This window comes from Sminthopsis crassicaudata, chromosome 3, assembly GCF_048593235.1.
Source record: "Sminthopsis crassicaudata isolate SCR6 chromosome 3, ASM4859323v1, whole genome shotgun sequence".
NCBI classification, from domain to species: domain Eukaryota; kingdom Metazoa; phylum Chordata; class Mammalia; order Dasyuromorphia; family Dasyuridae; genus Sminthopsis; species Sminthopsis crassicaudata.
Genome location: NC_133619.1, coordinates 327,105,968 through 327,121,512, shown reverse-complemented (window position 1 = coordinate 327,121,512; position 15,545 = coordinate 327,105,968). Strand labels below are relative to the sequence as shown.

Genomic DNA, 15,545 nt, shown 5'->3' with positions numbered 1-15,545 from the left:
AATATAAGCACTTGTAAATATAATGAGATAATAAATAAACTTGACTGCAAGGCAGATCTATTGAGGACATTCATCAATTTTAGTACCTAAAACATAGAGTATCACCTATAAAGCAAATGTTTATTCATCCAACATTAGTTTTGCCAAAATCCTACTTACTTAACTTGTTGATCAGAATATTTTATGATAAAGGATTAGAGTCCAACTCAAAAAAAAAAAAAAAAAAAAAAAAGATTGCTTATCTTACTTCCCCTTTGTTTTGTGACCCATCACTTAGTCATAGGAGACATATCACTCAGACATAAACAAGGTCATGGAAAGTTGGCTATCTGAGAAGGGATGTGTCACCCTTGGACTAGGGGAAGCGAAGATAATGAAAAAAAAAAATATATATATATATATATATATGTATATATAAAACACCAGACCCAGGCCAGAGAGGTCTAAGGCAAGTGTAGCTGGAAATCACTAGGTAATACAGTTTTCCCTTCTGCATAGGGGGTTAGTGACTTGGAACATATCCACACATACTCTCCCCTTCAATCTGGAAAATCCAGGTAAAAAATTTTGGCTCTCCTTTTGTAACAAAGAAGTCTGAATTTTTTCTCTTATGGGGGTATTTACAATAGTAAAAGATAAAATATGTTGATATTATGCAATACTATACACCTATGTATGCATTTATGAATTTTCAAACTTTTTCTTTGTTGTCTGCTGGCCTTTGCATGTCATCTATAGCCTCTGCAAAACTTCCAAAAATGCCCATTTAATTTCTTAGGCCAACCTGCAATATATCTGAACTGCAATGGGGAAAGTTGCAATGTTGAAGGAATCCAGAAATTCGGAAGTCAAGGTGAATAGTAGAGGTGGTGGGTGAATATGGGGACATATGGGGGAAAAGATAGACAGAGGACACCAGAGATAAAAAGCAGGCTGGTAGAAGAATCTACAGATAGAGTAGATCATCAAAAGCAAGGTATATAAGAAACATGTCACTACAAGAGGTGAGAATGAAATAATGTCAGGGCTCCAGAAAGACAGTTAGGTAAGACCAATAAAGTATCAAAGACCATGAGAGGGCTTTTATGCTAAGGCAAGGTTTGGGTCTAGGCAGAAAATTTTTAATTGTCTCCTGTAATTATAAGAATCAATACAATAGGTCTTGTCATTTTTTTCCACTTAAAAATTATCTTTATTCAGATTTCTAATTCAGCACATATATCAAAAACTAATCAACCCAAAGAAATTTAAAAAGACATTAATTTTAAGTCTTATATCTCTCTAAATTCTGACCAAGAAAGAATATCAAGTTTGCCCCTGCATATCATTACTGGGTCTGTTTGCAGCAGCTCTTTTGGCAGTCACTAGAAACTGAAGATGTAATGGAATATTATTGTTCTATAAAGAAGGATGAGCAGGTTGATTTCAGAAAAAGCTGGAAAGATTCTCATGAACTGATGGTAGGTAAAGTAAGCAGAACCAGGAGAACATTGTACATAGTAACAGCAAGATTATATATATGATAGACTTAGCTCTTCTCAGTAATACAGTGATCCAAGACAATTTCAATAGGCTTCAGATAAATAGAAAACGCCATCCGCATCCAGAGAGAGAACTATGACACTAAATGTACATGGGGACTCAAAGCATACTATCTTCACTTTTTTTATTCTTCTTGTGATTTTCCCCTTTTGTTCTGATTTTTCTTTCACAAAATAACTAATATGGAAATGTTTTAAATGATTGTTTATTTTAATCTATATCATATTACTTGCTGTTTCAGGAAGGAAGGAGGGAAGGGAGAGAGGGAGAAAATTTTGGAACTCAAAATGTTACAAAAATGAATGTTGAAAACTTCTTTAATTGGAAAAATGAAATGCTATTGAGAAAAAAAAAGATTGCAACTGCATCTCCAAATCTACTCAAGCTGTAGGGCCAACCATGGTGAGTCACTGACATTGTTCACTGAGAAAATGAGCTCTTTTCCTTGGTAAATTCCTTCCACTTCTCCAGTTCACTTTTATATGACTTCTTAGGTACTAAAAAAAAAGTATAGAGGAGACTTGTGGTTGACATGATTAGATAATTATCTGAGAAATCACTTAATTTAGTATTTCTGAAACTTTTTGTTTTGAGGGAAGGGAGGGTTGTTTGACCAGAACGAAGTTCAGATTGAGAAATATGACAAAAATTAATTAACAAGGTAGATTGAGTTGAGAACTAAATTCTAGTAATAACCAAAGTTAAGGCATGAATGAACATGTAGATACCCAGAAATACTATATATAGCTCTCACACCCTTAGGGAATAATGGATAGTCTCCATTCCTTAACAAGAGACAGTCTGGACTTGGCAGTTCATCACTTACAAAGCTGCCAAAGAACCTGGGAAAATGCTACCCTCTTATGACTTCAGACTGACAACTGTGTGTGGTATTTCATTTTGTTGTTATTGTAGTAAAAACAAAAACAATAACAACTTTCTTAATTTGTTATAATGGCTCTTGAGCATGGAAATCACATAGCAGCTTCAATGACTGGCCCAGTAATCATTTGAAAATTTATTATTATTTTGTTATATACTTCTTTGGTAGGTCTCCTTACAGTGTTGGTTACCTACAAGTAGGTCTTGTAATATTAGTATCTTATAATACTATGGACCGTTTTGAAGCCAAACTTGAGAACACTAAGTGAATGAATCTCATTTTTTTAAAAGGGGAAAGAGAGCAACAGATGAAGACAAATTCTGATATCCTTCTTTATTTTGCTTGTATATTTATGTTTTATTGATGCTCAGCATTCATTTCCCAATAACTATCTCTCCAAAGCTATATAAGAAAGGAAAAAAGGTAAGCAAACGTAAGCCACAGAATTATTTATGACTGTCATGTTTACATCATTCTATAGCTCCCAGATTGTTGTGAAAATAAAATGAGATGATATTTATAAAGTAGTTAACACAAAGCCTGGCACACAGTGGACATCTAATAAATGTTTGTTTTCATTCATCCATCATAAACATAAAAATATAAATGAAGGAATGTGTTAAAAGACATCAAATTAGAATACATAAATTAGAATAAATAAATAACCAATTTTTGTACATCATAAGAATAAAATATACCTCTTTTCTTTATTATATCATTGGAGAAAATGATAAGTATATTTTATTCTTATGATACTGTACAAGTATCATCTCATTTTATTTTCATAACAATCTGGGAGGTGCATACTATTATTACCCCCATTTTTTTTAGAGATCTTTATTTTTTATTAAAGCTTTTTATTTTGAGCACCAGCCTTGAATTCAGGAGGACCCAAGTTCAAATCTGGTCTCAGACATTTAACACTTCCTAGCTGTGTGACCCTGAAAAAGTCACTTAATCCCAGTCTCAGGAAAAAAAAAAGAAAAAAAAAAGCTTTTTATTTTAAAAACATAAGCAGGGATCATTTTTCAACACTGACCCTTGCAAAAACCTTGTGTTCCAAATTCCTCCCTTCCCTCTATCCCCTCCCCTAGATGGCAAATAATCCAATTTATGTTAAACATGTGAGATTCTTCTATACATAATTCTACAATTATCATGCTATATAAGAAAAATCAGATCAAAAGGAAAAAATGAGAAAGAAAAGAAAATGCAAACAACAACAAAAAAGTTGAAAATACTATGTTATGAGCCACACAGTTTCCACAGTCCTCTCTCTGGGTGTAGATGGCTCTCTCCATCACAAGACAATTGGAACTGGCCTGAATCTTTTCATTGTTGAAGAGAGCTATGTCCATCAGAATCTTGTTGCTATGTACAATGTTCTGCTCACTTCACTCAGCATCAGTTCATGTAAGTCTCTCCAGGCTTCTCTAAAGTCATTCTGTGGGTTGTTTCCTACAGAACAATAATATTCCATAGCATTCATATATCACAATTTACTCAGCCATTCTCCAATTGATGAGCATCCACTCAGTTTTCAGTTTCTGGACACTACAAAAAGAGATACCACAAACATTTTGTCCATGTGGATCCTTTTCCCTTTTTTATGATCTCTTTGGGATACAATCTCAGTAGAAAACACTGCTGGATCAAAGGGTATGCACACTTTGATAACTTTTTGAGCATAATTCCAATTGCTCTCCAGATTGACTGGGTCCATTCACAACTCCACCAACAATGTATCAGTGTTCCAGTTTTCCCACATCCCCTCCAACATTTGTCATCCTAGCTAATCTGAGAGGTGTGTAATGGTACCTCAGAGTTGTCTTAATTTGTATTTCTCTAATCAAAAGCAATTTAGAGCACCTTTTCATATGACTAGAAATGGTTTCAATTTTTTCATCTGAAAATTGTTCATATCCTTTGACCATTTATGAATTGGAGAGCGACTTAATTTGAGTCAATTCTCTATATATTTTAGAAATGAAGCCTTCATCAGAACCCTTGAGTGTAAAATTTCCTCCCAATTTCTTGCTTCTATTATGCCCATTTTACCACTGAGGAAATCAAGGGCCTAGAGTCACAGTTAAGTTTCTAAGGTTGGAACTCAGGTGCTCCTGACTTCACATCCAGGATTCTATCTATTACATCACCAAACTGCCTGTGTATATTGACCCCTTGGTTCTGCTTTTTGTTCTACATATCTGTTCATATAGGTCTTTCCACAATTCTCTCAATTCTTCATATTCATCATTTCTTCTAATGCATTAGTAATAATATACCACAACTTGTCAGTATAATTTGTTTCATTTTTTCTGCTGTAAAAAAGGCTACCATGAATAGTTAGTATATTTATTTCATTGATTTTTTTCAGATGCATGCCCAATATTGTGAATGTTAGCTATAAAGAGGTTGTTCACTTTTCTCACATAATCCCAATTGATTTTACCAAGTGATTGGACCAATTCACAGCTCGAACTATATTACATTAGTGTATCTGAGTTCCAATAACTCCTCTAATAGTAACTCTTTGTATCTTCTATCATCTGCATCATTTTGATGGATACAAGACAAAATTTCAGAACTGTTTAAATTTGCATTTTTCTTATTTAATATTTGGATTTTTTCATATTACTGTTGAAAGATTGCATTTCTTCTTTTTGAAAATTATTTCACTAATTTAGGAGAGGAGGGAAATGGAACAATATTGTTCTGGATGTAGAATCTAGAAAACTTGGGATCTATATTCTGATTCACATATTTACTGTGTGGCCCTCAGAAGATCTTTAACCTTTCTGTACCTCTGTTTCCTCAGCTATTTGATCAAGCTAATATTTACTCTTATCTCACAATGACATTGTAGAATCAAATGAGAAAACATATATCACAGTATTTTTCAAATCTTAACAGTGCTCTGTTAAATGAAAAATTAGTATTATTTGCATAAATCTGGATAATAAGTGTTTATCAAAAATTGTAACATGCCCTCCTGGCAATTACAATTACTAGTCTGCCCTAGGCCCAACAGAGTACCTTTGACCACTGACCTTTGCAGTGTCAACTCTACCTGGCTCGCCTCCTCTGAGGCCTTCAAAGGTCTCTGGCCATGATTTCTTGAATAGTAGTTTAATAACCGATAGCTCGCTCAAGAACAGCCACATGTAATCTTAAAAGCTTTTATTATACCTACTCACATAATGCTCTGACTTGTCAGCTCCCTAGTGAACACCTGGTCTGAAGACCCACGTGTTCTCTACCAAACTCCTTACCTCTCGGCTATCCATCAGCTTGGCTCAGCTACCCCAGGTTAGGGAGCCAGGTTAAAGAGAGCGACTGCTGCCTGCAGTGGGCAAAGGGCCTGTGAGGTCACACACACAGCCAACCAGCGACAGAGTCGTCACCCATTATGAAGCTATCTCAATATGGGCAGGATCCCACCCACAGGGCAGTCCTATATCCACAGAGAATACTTCCAGGCATCAATCTCCTGTTGCTCTGTGCCCGCCAATTTAAAGGGCCCTTACAAAAAATGTTTGATGCAAAAGTTTTTTCCCACTTTAGGGCTTCTCTTCTTATTCTCCAGAAACCAAGAAAAACTATAACAACTTTAAAAAAATTTTTTTTCATTTATAAAGCATTTATTTTTCCTTCCCCTTATCTTCAACTTCTGCCCTCACTGGGGGAAAAACATACCCTGTAATAAATATATGTAGTTAAACATAACAATTCAGTCCATTTCTCTGACATCACTAATCCTCTGGAGTTCAAGACATCTCTTCCAAGAGGTGGTAATCTTCTTTATCATTTGCCCTTTGAGTTCATGAATGATCACAGATTGATCAGAATTCTAAAATTTTTCAGAGTCAAACATTATCTTTTTTTAAAGCAGAGACTTTTTTTTTTCAATTCCAAATATTCTCTCCTATTTGTAACAACAAGAAAAACAAAACTCATTACAAACATGTAGTCATACAAAACAAATTTCTGCTTTAATCATTTTTAAAAGAAGAAATAAAAAGAATAAATTTTAAAATATGCTACAATCTACAATGCAAATAAATAACTTTTATTATGTTAAATTAAAAAGGTTTTGTACAAAAAATCAGATGCAACCAAGATTAGAAGGGAAGCAGAAAACTGGGAACAAATTTTTACAGCCAGTATTTCTGAAAAAGGCCTCATTTCTAAAAATATATAGAACATTGACTCAAATTTATAAAAATACAAGCCATTCTCCAATCTCAGGGTATGACCAAATGATTTTCAGATGAAGAAATCAAAGCCATTTTTAATCATTTGGGAAAAAAATACTCAAAATCACTATTGACTAGAGAAATGCAAATTAAGACAACTTTAAGGTATGACTTCACATCTCTCAGATTGGCTAAAATAACAGAAAATGATAATGATGAATGTTGGAGGTGATGTGGCAAAACTGGGACACTAATACATTGTTGTCAGAATTGTGGACGGATCAATCATTTTAGGGAACAATTTAGAGCTATGCCCAATGGGCTATCAAATTGTGCATTCCCCTTTAATCCAGTAGTGTTTCTACTGGACCTGTAGCCCAAAGAGATCCACATTGCAAAAATATTTGTAGTAGGACTTTTTGTAGTGTCAAGAAAAAGTAGAAATTGAGTAGATGCCCATTAGTTGGGGAATGACTAAATAAATTATGGCATATGAATGTAATGGAATATTATTGTTCTATAAGAAATGATGAGCAGGCTGACTTCAGAAAAGCCTGGAAAGAATTACGTGAATTGATGCTAAGTAAAGTGAGTAAAACCGAGAGAATATTGTACACAGCAACAATAAAATTGTGTTGTGATCAAGTGTGATAGATTTGACTCCTTTCAACAATGAGGGGATTCAAGGCATTTCCAATAGACTTGTGATGGAAAATGACATTTGCATCCAGAGAGAAAACTATGGAGATAGAATGTGGATTAAAGCATAGTCTTTTCATCTTTTGTTGTTGTTATTTGTTTGCTTGCTTTATTTTTTCATGTTTAATTTTTCCTCTTGATCTGGTTTTTCTTGTGTAGCATGATGAATGTGGAAATATAATAGAAAAACTATACATGTTTAACCTATATATTGGATAGCTTGCTGTTTAGGGAAAGGGAGAAAAGAGGGGAATAAAACTTTGGAACACAAGGTTTTGAAGAAGTGAATGCTGAAAATCATTTTTGCATGTATTTGAAAAAATAAAAAGCTATTATTAAAAAAAGAAACATGCTCTATTAAATTCTAAGAAAAAAGCTACAGTCTATACTCTGAATCCATCAGATTTCTATTTGAAGGTGGATAATGTGTTTTATTTAGAAGCTTTTCCAAATTGATTTTCTTTACAATATTGCTGTTACTATGAAGATTGTTCTTCTGGTTCTGCTCACTTCACATTATATCAGTTCATTAAAGTCTTCCCAGAACTTTCTAAAATCATTCTATCATTTCTTATAATATAATAGCAATCCATCACATTAATAAACTATAACTTGTTCAGTCATTCCTTAGCTGACTGGTATACTTTGTTTTCAATTCTTTGCCACCATAAAAGCAAAAATAAAAATCCTACTATTAATATTTTGGGTACAAATTATTCTTTTTCCTCTTTCTTTGCTCTTTTTATTAATATTTTGCTAGATCAAGGAGTACACATATTTAAATAGCCATTTGAGCAATGCACCTGTCTTCTAAAATGGTCAGATTATTTCACAATTGCACTAACAAAGTATGTGTATTTGTTTTTCCACATTCTCTCCAGCATTTTTTGTCATCTTGGCTAATCTGAAGAGTTTGTGATAGTATCACAGAGTTGTTGTAATTTAGATTTCTTGATTTTTTTTGTGATTTAGAACATTTTTTTCATATGACTATAGGTAGCTTTGATTTCTTTTTCTGAAAATGGATTTTTCATATCCTCCAACTATCAGTTGGGTATTGGTTCTTATTCTTTTTTATTGTTTTATTTTTTCTAATTATACACATACATTCATTTTTAATTCACATTTCTTTATGCATCATGTTGGGAAAGAAAAATCAAATTAAAAGAAAAAAGCACAAGAAAAAACGGAAAAAAAAGAAAAAGAAATGAATATAGCATGCACTGATTTACATTCAGTCTCCATAGTTCTCTCTCTCTGGTTGCTAATGGTGTTTTCTATCCAAAGTTTATGGGGATTACTTTGGATCACTGAATCACTGGGAAGAACCAAGTCTTTCCTAGTTGAACATTACACAATCTTGCTGTTCCTGTGTACAATGTATTTGTGGTTCTGCTTGTTTTGCCCAGTATCAGTTCATGTAAAATAAAGACCTTTCTAAAATCAGCTTGTTCATTTTTTTATAGAACAATAATATCCTATTACCTTCATCTACCACAATTTATTCAGACATTCTCCAATTAATGGGAATCTACTCATTTTCCAATTCTTTGCTACCACAAAAAGAGCTATGACTAAAGACCAAGTAGGTCTTTTCCCTTCCTTTATGATTTCCTTGAGATACAGACCAATAGTGGCACTGATGGATCAAAGAGTATACGTAGTTTTATTGCCCTTTGGACATAGTTCCAAATTTTAACTCTTATTTGTGTAAATTTTACTCAATTTTCATATATTTTAGAAATGAATGAGACCTTTATCAGAAAAATCTATTATAAAGATTTCCTTTCCTCTACCCCCATTTTCCTGCTTCTTTTCTAGTTTTAAATGCATTTAGTTCACAAATTTTGAAAATTTTATACAATAAAAATTGAGTTTCTATCTTTTTATATCCTGCTACTTTCATAGTTCACCCTGAGGGTCTGCAAGCTTCTGGGACCTCCAAGCTAGTATGACCTAAGGAGAAGTTATGGACCCTAAGAGTTTTAGATCTCTGTTTGGATTTGGGTGGATCTGTTGGATTGTATGTTATTGAATTTCACTCACTGTGAACCTCCTGGGAAATTCTGCAGGCTCAGAGTGAGTGAACTGTAAGACTCCTCTTTTGTTTTGGTTTCCTGCCCTGGTTATTCCACTGTAGGCTTATCTGTGATCAAAGGTTAGAACTGAATTTCCACTCTGTTTTTCATATCTTCTGTATACAAGAATATATCTCTCACTCATAATCATTACTTTGTCCTGGAATGATGAACTGGAACTGTGCAAAGGACAACAGAATTGCCAGCTGGTACTTGTTGCTATTCCCAGATCTGGTTCAGGGGGCCTCTAGGATCTCTTTCTGCCCCACTGCTTCCAGTCCTGGTGTTAAGTTCGTCTCCTTGATCCCTAAACGCTTCACTGCTCCCCACCATTGGGTCCCCTAGCTACTCCTGGCCTGTCTTTTCCTCAGTGTCCACAGACTTCTATTATAATTTGTGGTTCTAAGTCAATATGGAGACCACAGACTGCCTCATATACAATTTGGTGGCCCAATGTTTTTATTTGAGTTTGACCCCACCACTTTAAAGGAGACCCAAAGAGGTAGATAGAGAATTTGCAGTCATGTAGCAAAAATCCAGTCCAATTTCCCACTCCCTGAATAAATCCCTGTGTAACATCCCTGACAAATGGTTGCTGTTGTTGAGTCATTTTAGTAGTGTCCAACTCTTCATGACCCCGTTTGGGGGATTTCTTGGCCAAGGTACTTGTTTGCCATTTCTTCTCCAGCTCATGTTACAAATGAAAGTTCTGAAAAGTCAATGCAGCAGAGACAAACTTTCTAGACCTCTCATTTTTGGTTTCTTGGCTCTCACATCTTATGATCAATTGATCCCTATCTCAGCACATTCATTCACACATTTTCTTCTCCTCCATCTCCCCATTAAATTACACAGCACCATGGTAGCCATTGAAAGTTAGTGTCATATCTGCTAGTTTCCAGAAAAAAGATGATCAAAGTTATTATTTTTGTGACTATATTGATCACTAAAATTGAATATCCTCCATTCTAGGTTTTTTTAATATTATAATCATTTGATTATAGATGAATTGGATGGTATTTTTATTTATCTACATTTGTTAAGGATCTCACACAGAGATTTATTCACAGGGCAGAAGTAAGACTAACTTATCCTTCCAACTCTAGGACTGATTATGTGCCTACGCAGTCTATTCCTCAGCGACTTGTGCAAACTACCCTAGAATTGTATTGTTACCAAATGCCCATACACTAGCTCTTTGCTGCAGTTTCTTGCTTTGCTGCAGTTTCTTGCTTATTGTTATCTTTCTTTTTTTTTGGTTGAGATAATTGGGGATAAGTGACTTGCTCAGGGTCACACAGCTAGGAAGTGTTAAGTGTCTGAAATCAGATTTGAACTCGGGTCCTTCTGACTTCAGGACTGGTGCTCTATCCACTGCACCAGCTAGCTGTCCCAGCTTATTATTTTCTACTGGCAGCGTTCTTCAAAATAGAAGGGTCACCCTGAAGCACAATGTGTTTGTATGAAGACTGCATTTTCACTATTTCTCAGCTACTGTTCCCTCTTCCCTTTATACTTTTCCTTTTGTTATTATTGTTCAGTCATTTTGCGTTGTTTCCAACTCTTCATAACCTTATTTGGGATTTTCTTGACAAAGATACTGTAGTAGTTTACTATTTCCTTCTCCATCTCATTTTACAGATGAGGAAACTGAGGTAAAGTTAAGTGACTTGCTCAGGATTACACAGCTGGTAAGTGTTTTAAATCAAAAAGATGAGCTTTCCTGTTCAAGCCCAGTACTCTATCCACTCTATCCAGTTGTTTAATGTTCTAGCTAAGGGAAAATAAAAATTGCAGAACAAGTTGAAAATCAGTAAGGAAAAACTAGATTTTGTTATCTTTGTAGACAATCTCTAAAATAATTTAGAAATTACTCTCCGGTCAGATCATCTTTGTGGCAGTTACTGTGACTAAGGAAGTCATCTAATTTCTTTTTCTCATCTGTAAAATAGGAACAACAACATCTATTTAGTAAAATTATTGTGAGGATCAATGAATTTACATGTAAAGCTCTTTGCATACCTTAAATATTATATCAGTGCTAGTTATTATTTTAAAAAAAAACATATTTTTGACTCATTCCCTTAACAATATAGACATACAGACAAATGGAGGTTCCTTTGAGATATTCCCTCTCTTGGAACTCAGTGAGGCAAAACTAAGATACTAGAGTGTTTTGCCATTGTTTTCTCCAGTTTTTTTGCAAATAAGGAAACTGAGGCAGACAGGATTAAGAGATTTATACCAGTGTCACAGTGAGTAAATCTGAGGCCAGATTTGAATTCAGGTTTTCTTGACTCCATGATCAGCACTCTACCTATTTCACTATCTAGTTGCCCACTCTTTTTCATAGCTGGTATTATTATGGCTTTCTGTGAAAATTTTCACTTGTGAATTTTTCATTACCACATCTACCAAATCCCTGCAGATTTGTTTGCTCATTAATTTTCTTGACAGCTTAGACAACTGATTTAAAAAGCACTTATTTACTATACTTCAAGCAGTATGCTAATAAGTGCTGAGGCTTGCACTTCCAAGATTACATTTTCCTCCTCTGTATAATGAGGAAATTGAATTTGATGCCCTCCAAGATCCCTTTGAGGCTATGTATGAATCTATAGACATACTAATGGGATGCAGCTCTCAGGAATGAGATAGACCCCCAGACTATTTGATCTTGGGAATGGTGTAGTATAGATTGTAAGCAATGACTTAGGAATTATGTGTGTATTCTCTTAGGCTATCTTGCCTTTATTTACCTTGTGTGGCCAAGATGTTGAGTCCAAAAATTGCTGGCTGTCAGATTGCTACCTGCTGGTCAGTGATCAGTGGGCTTCTGAAACTAATGAGCATCAGTAATGAAGTGTCTAAAGTTAATGCAGGTATAGCACAAAATTGGTGCCAGTCATTTGACCCAATGACAGTTCAGGCCTAAAAACACACCTCTGAAAGGTTCCCTCCTCCCACTTAATTAATGTTTATTGATGGACTGATTTCTGATTCCATTAATTGAGGGCAAATATCCCACACCTTTCCATTTGTCTTTAGGGAATTTGTATGTTATTTAATGGAATATTTAATAGCTTACCATAGGACAAAAAAACATTGCTGGATTTAGAAATCAGAAATGACTTTTCAATCTCCTTTTTGAGATGGGAATAGTTCAGGGAAATTGAGCTACCATCAAGATTGATTCTATTCCCTTAATGCAGTATTTCCTAACCTATATTGTGTCAAGCCTTCATGTGACATTTATTGAGAAGAATAGTACAAAGAGAATATTTCAAATTTAGCAGTATTTCTCCTTTAAAATATTAAATTATATGAAATAACTTAAATTCATTTATAAATACAACTAGCAACATTAAAAATACCAAAATATAAAAATGGATTGGTTTACTCCCAAATTCCTTGACTCTCTTTCATCTTGCTTGTTTTCTATGCCTTCTAGCCTAGAATTTATGAATTTGGCTAATATATTTCAAACTCTAAAATGCTATATAGTCAAACTAATTTGGTAAATACTGTGATGACTTCTCATGGACCTCAAAACCTCAAGTCATTTGGCTCCACTTAGTCCAATTCACATTTCACATCCCCTTGTTATTCTAAAACAAGGGGATGTGAAATGTGAATTGGAACAAGGGGATATGAAATGCGAATTGGACTCTGCCATTTGTCTTTGAAGAAGTCACTGAAGCTCTCTCAGCCTCCATGTTTTCATCTGTACAGAGAAGATAACAACACTTGCCCAACTTACCTCATAGTTTAATATTAAAGGAAGTGCTTTACAAAGTGTTCTTCAGCCAGGCAAGGTGGCAGGTGCCTCTAAATTTCTGCTACTAGAGGGCTTGAGCTCAGTAATTTTTCACTTAGTAGGGCTAACACTGATTGGCTGTCTATATTATGTTGTGCACCAATATGATCAAGAGGCCTCCAAATTCCCCAAAGAGGAGCAAATGGGCCCAATTCAACCCCTGAACTTCCACAATTGAGGAAGCTGAGGTAGATAGAGGTTAAGTGACTTGTTCAGTACAGTTAGTGTCTGAGGCTGTATTTGGATTCAAGTCTTCCTAAATTAGACCCAGTATACTATCCAATGTAATAGAGTCAAAAGACCTGTGTCCAAATCCTGGCTCCATCATTTACTAATTGTATGATCTTATGCAAGTCATTTTACCTGTCAAGGCTTCAGTTTCTTTGTGTACCAAATGGGGAGGATAATATAGACACTCCAGGATTGTTAATTAAATGAGATTATAAGCATAAAATTATCATAGCATCATAGATTTAAAACTGGAAGGGACTTGAGAGATCATCTATTAGTCCCATCATTTTGTAGATAACAACAAAGAGAGTTTATTTGTTCTGAATAACATAGAAATTAAATAGCAGAACCTAAGTCTGAATTTAGAGCATTTGACTGTATATCTAGCCCTCTTTTTGTTATGCACCAAACTTAATACATAATAATTATTATTAGTAGTGGTAATTTTAAACAGGTGGGGCAACTAGGTATCACAATGGGCATGGAGTCAGGAAGATTCATCTTCAAAATCAATCTCAGATACTTCTAGTTATGTGACCCTGTGTAAAAAAAAGGAAATGGCAAACCATTCCAGTATCTCTGCCAAGAAAATCCCAAATGGGATCTTAGTGTCAGATATGATTGAAATAACTGAACTTCAGAAATATGTAAGGCTAGAGGGATAGTTTGACTGAAATGTGATGGATTGGAAGGAGAGTAACAGCAAAAAAAACCCTGAGAAGATAGTCTGGGGTTAGATTGTGAGAGCTTTAAATGCCAGCCTAAGGAGTTTGTATTTTATCCTGGGAACATTAGGGAGGTTTTTGAGGAGGATAGAGATATGGCCAGACCTATTTTAGGAAGATAGCTTTTTGGAAAAATGGATTGGGAAGGGAAGAGGCGGGAAATAGTGAGATTAAGTAGGAGGTTATTGTGAAAGCAAGAATTGACTTAGTAGCCATGTGAAGAATGAGAAGGGAATAAATGTAAGGCAAAATTGTTAAGACTTGGCAACTAATTGGGGTGAGGGAATGAAAGTGAATGAGAGGCAGTCATGACTGATAATATAATTAGAAACTTGGGTGACTAGAAAGATGGTGTTGGGAAGGTAATTAAGGGAAGCTAATTAAGAAGCTTTGAAATTAAGGCATTACGGATAAATATGGGTTAGTCTGACCTGAAGTATAAATATTCATTCATATCAGAAAGTTTGAAGGTAACAGCATTATCTAAAAGTAAAGGTCCCATCTTTACCAAATATTCACAGCAGCATACTTTGTAATAGAGAGGGAAAACGATTGGAGAATGGCTAAACAAATTGTGGCACATTAACATAATGGAATGTTATTATACTATAAAAAAAACAATGAATGTGAGGAATTCAAGGAAATATGGGAAATCATATGAACTGATGCAAAGTGAAGAAAGCAGAACTGGGAAGAATACACACACACACACACACTACATCTCCACAGATGTTTAGCATAAAAATGTAAATGAAATGTATAAATATAAGTTAAAATTATGTTAAAAAGATAGCAGAAATCAGATTAATTTAGAGTAATGAAACTGAAATACACTTGTCATTTGACTCATGGAAAAGAGGTAAACCATAGGTATAAAATGATATAATGTGCTAGAGTGCTTAAGTGCAAGTTCTATAGCCATGGGGAGATACTTACTGGAAAGTAACTGGGAGGGGAGGAAGCATCAATAAAGCATCAGTCAATTCATACACAAGCAAAATAAAAAAGGATATCAAAATTTGTGTTCCCTGTTGCTTCTTTAATCTCCTTTTCTAATTAGATTATTGACTTACCTCCTCTTAATTATGGTCTTTGAGTTTTCCATATCTGGTATTAGTTCTTATAATTATAAGAGGCATTAAAAACAAAACAAAACCTCCTGCATGAACTCCAATAGACTTAGGATGAAAAATGTTATCCTCATCCAGAGAGAGAGAGAGAGAGAGGAGAGAGAGAGAGAGAGAAGAGAGAGAGAGAGAGAGAGAGAGAGGACAGAGAGAGAGAGAGAGAGAGAGACAGAGAGAGAGGAGAGAGAGAGAGAGAGAGACAGAGAGAGAGAGAGAGACAGAGAGAGAGAGAGAGACAGAGAGAGAG

General features: G+C 34.8%; 1 protein-coding gene across 5 annotated transcripts in view; it reads left to right on the top strand.

Annotated features, from left to right (window-relative positions):
* Nucleotides 1-429: 429 nt before the first annotated feature.
* CD80 (CD80 molecule) overlaps nt 430-15,545 on the top strand; it is a 57,271-nt gene continuing 42,155 nt past the window's right edge. For 4 of the 5 annotated variants that reach the window (XM_074301311.1, XM_074301314.1, XM_074301313.1 and 1 more), the window contains exons 1-2: nt 430-557; nt 11,040-11,089. The gene's annotated coding sequence lies outside the window, so the exon portion shown is untranslated. The remainder of the gene's footprint in view (nt 558-11,039; nt 11,090-15,545) is intronic. The other variant, XM_074301312.1, reaches the window with a different exon arrangement.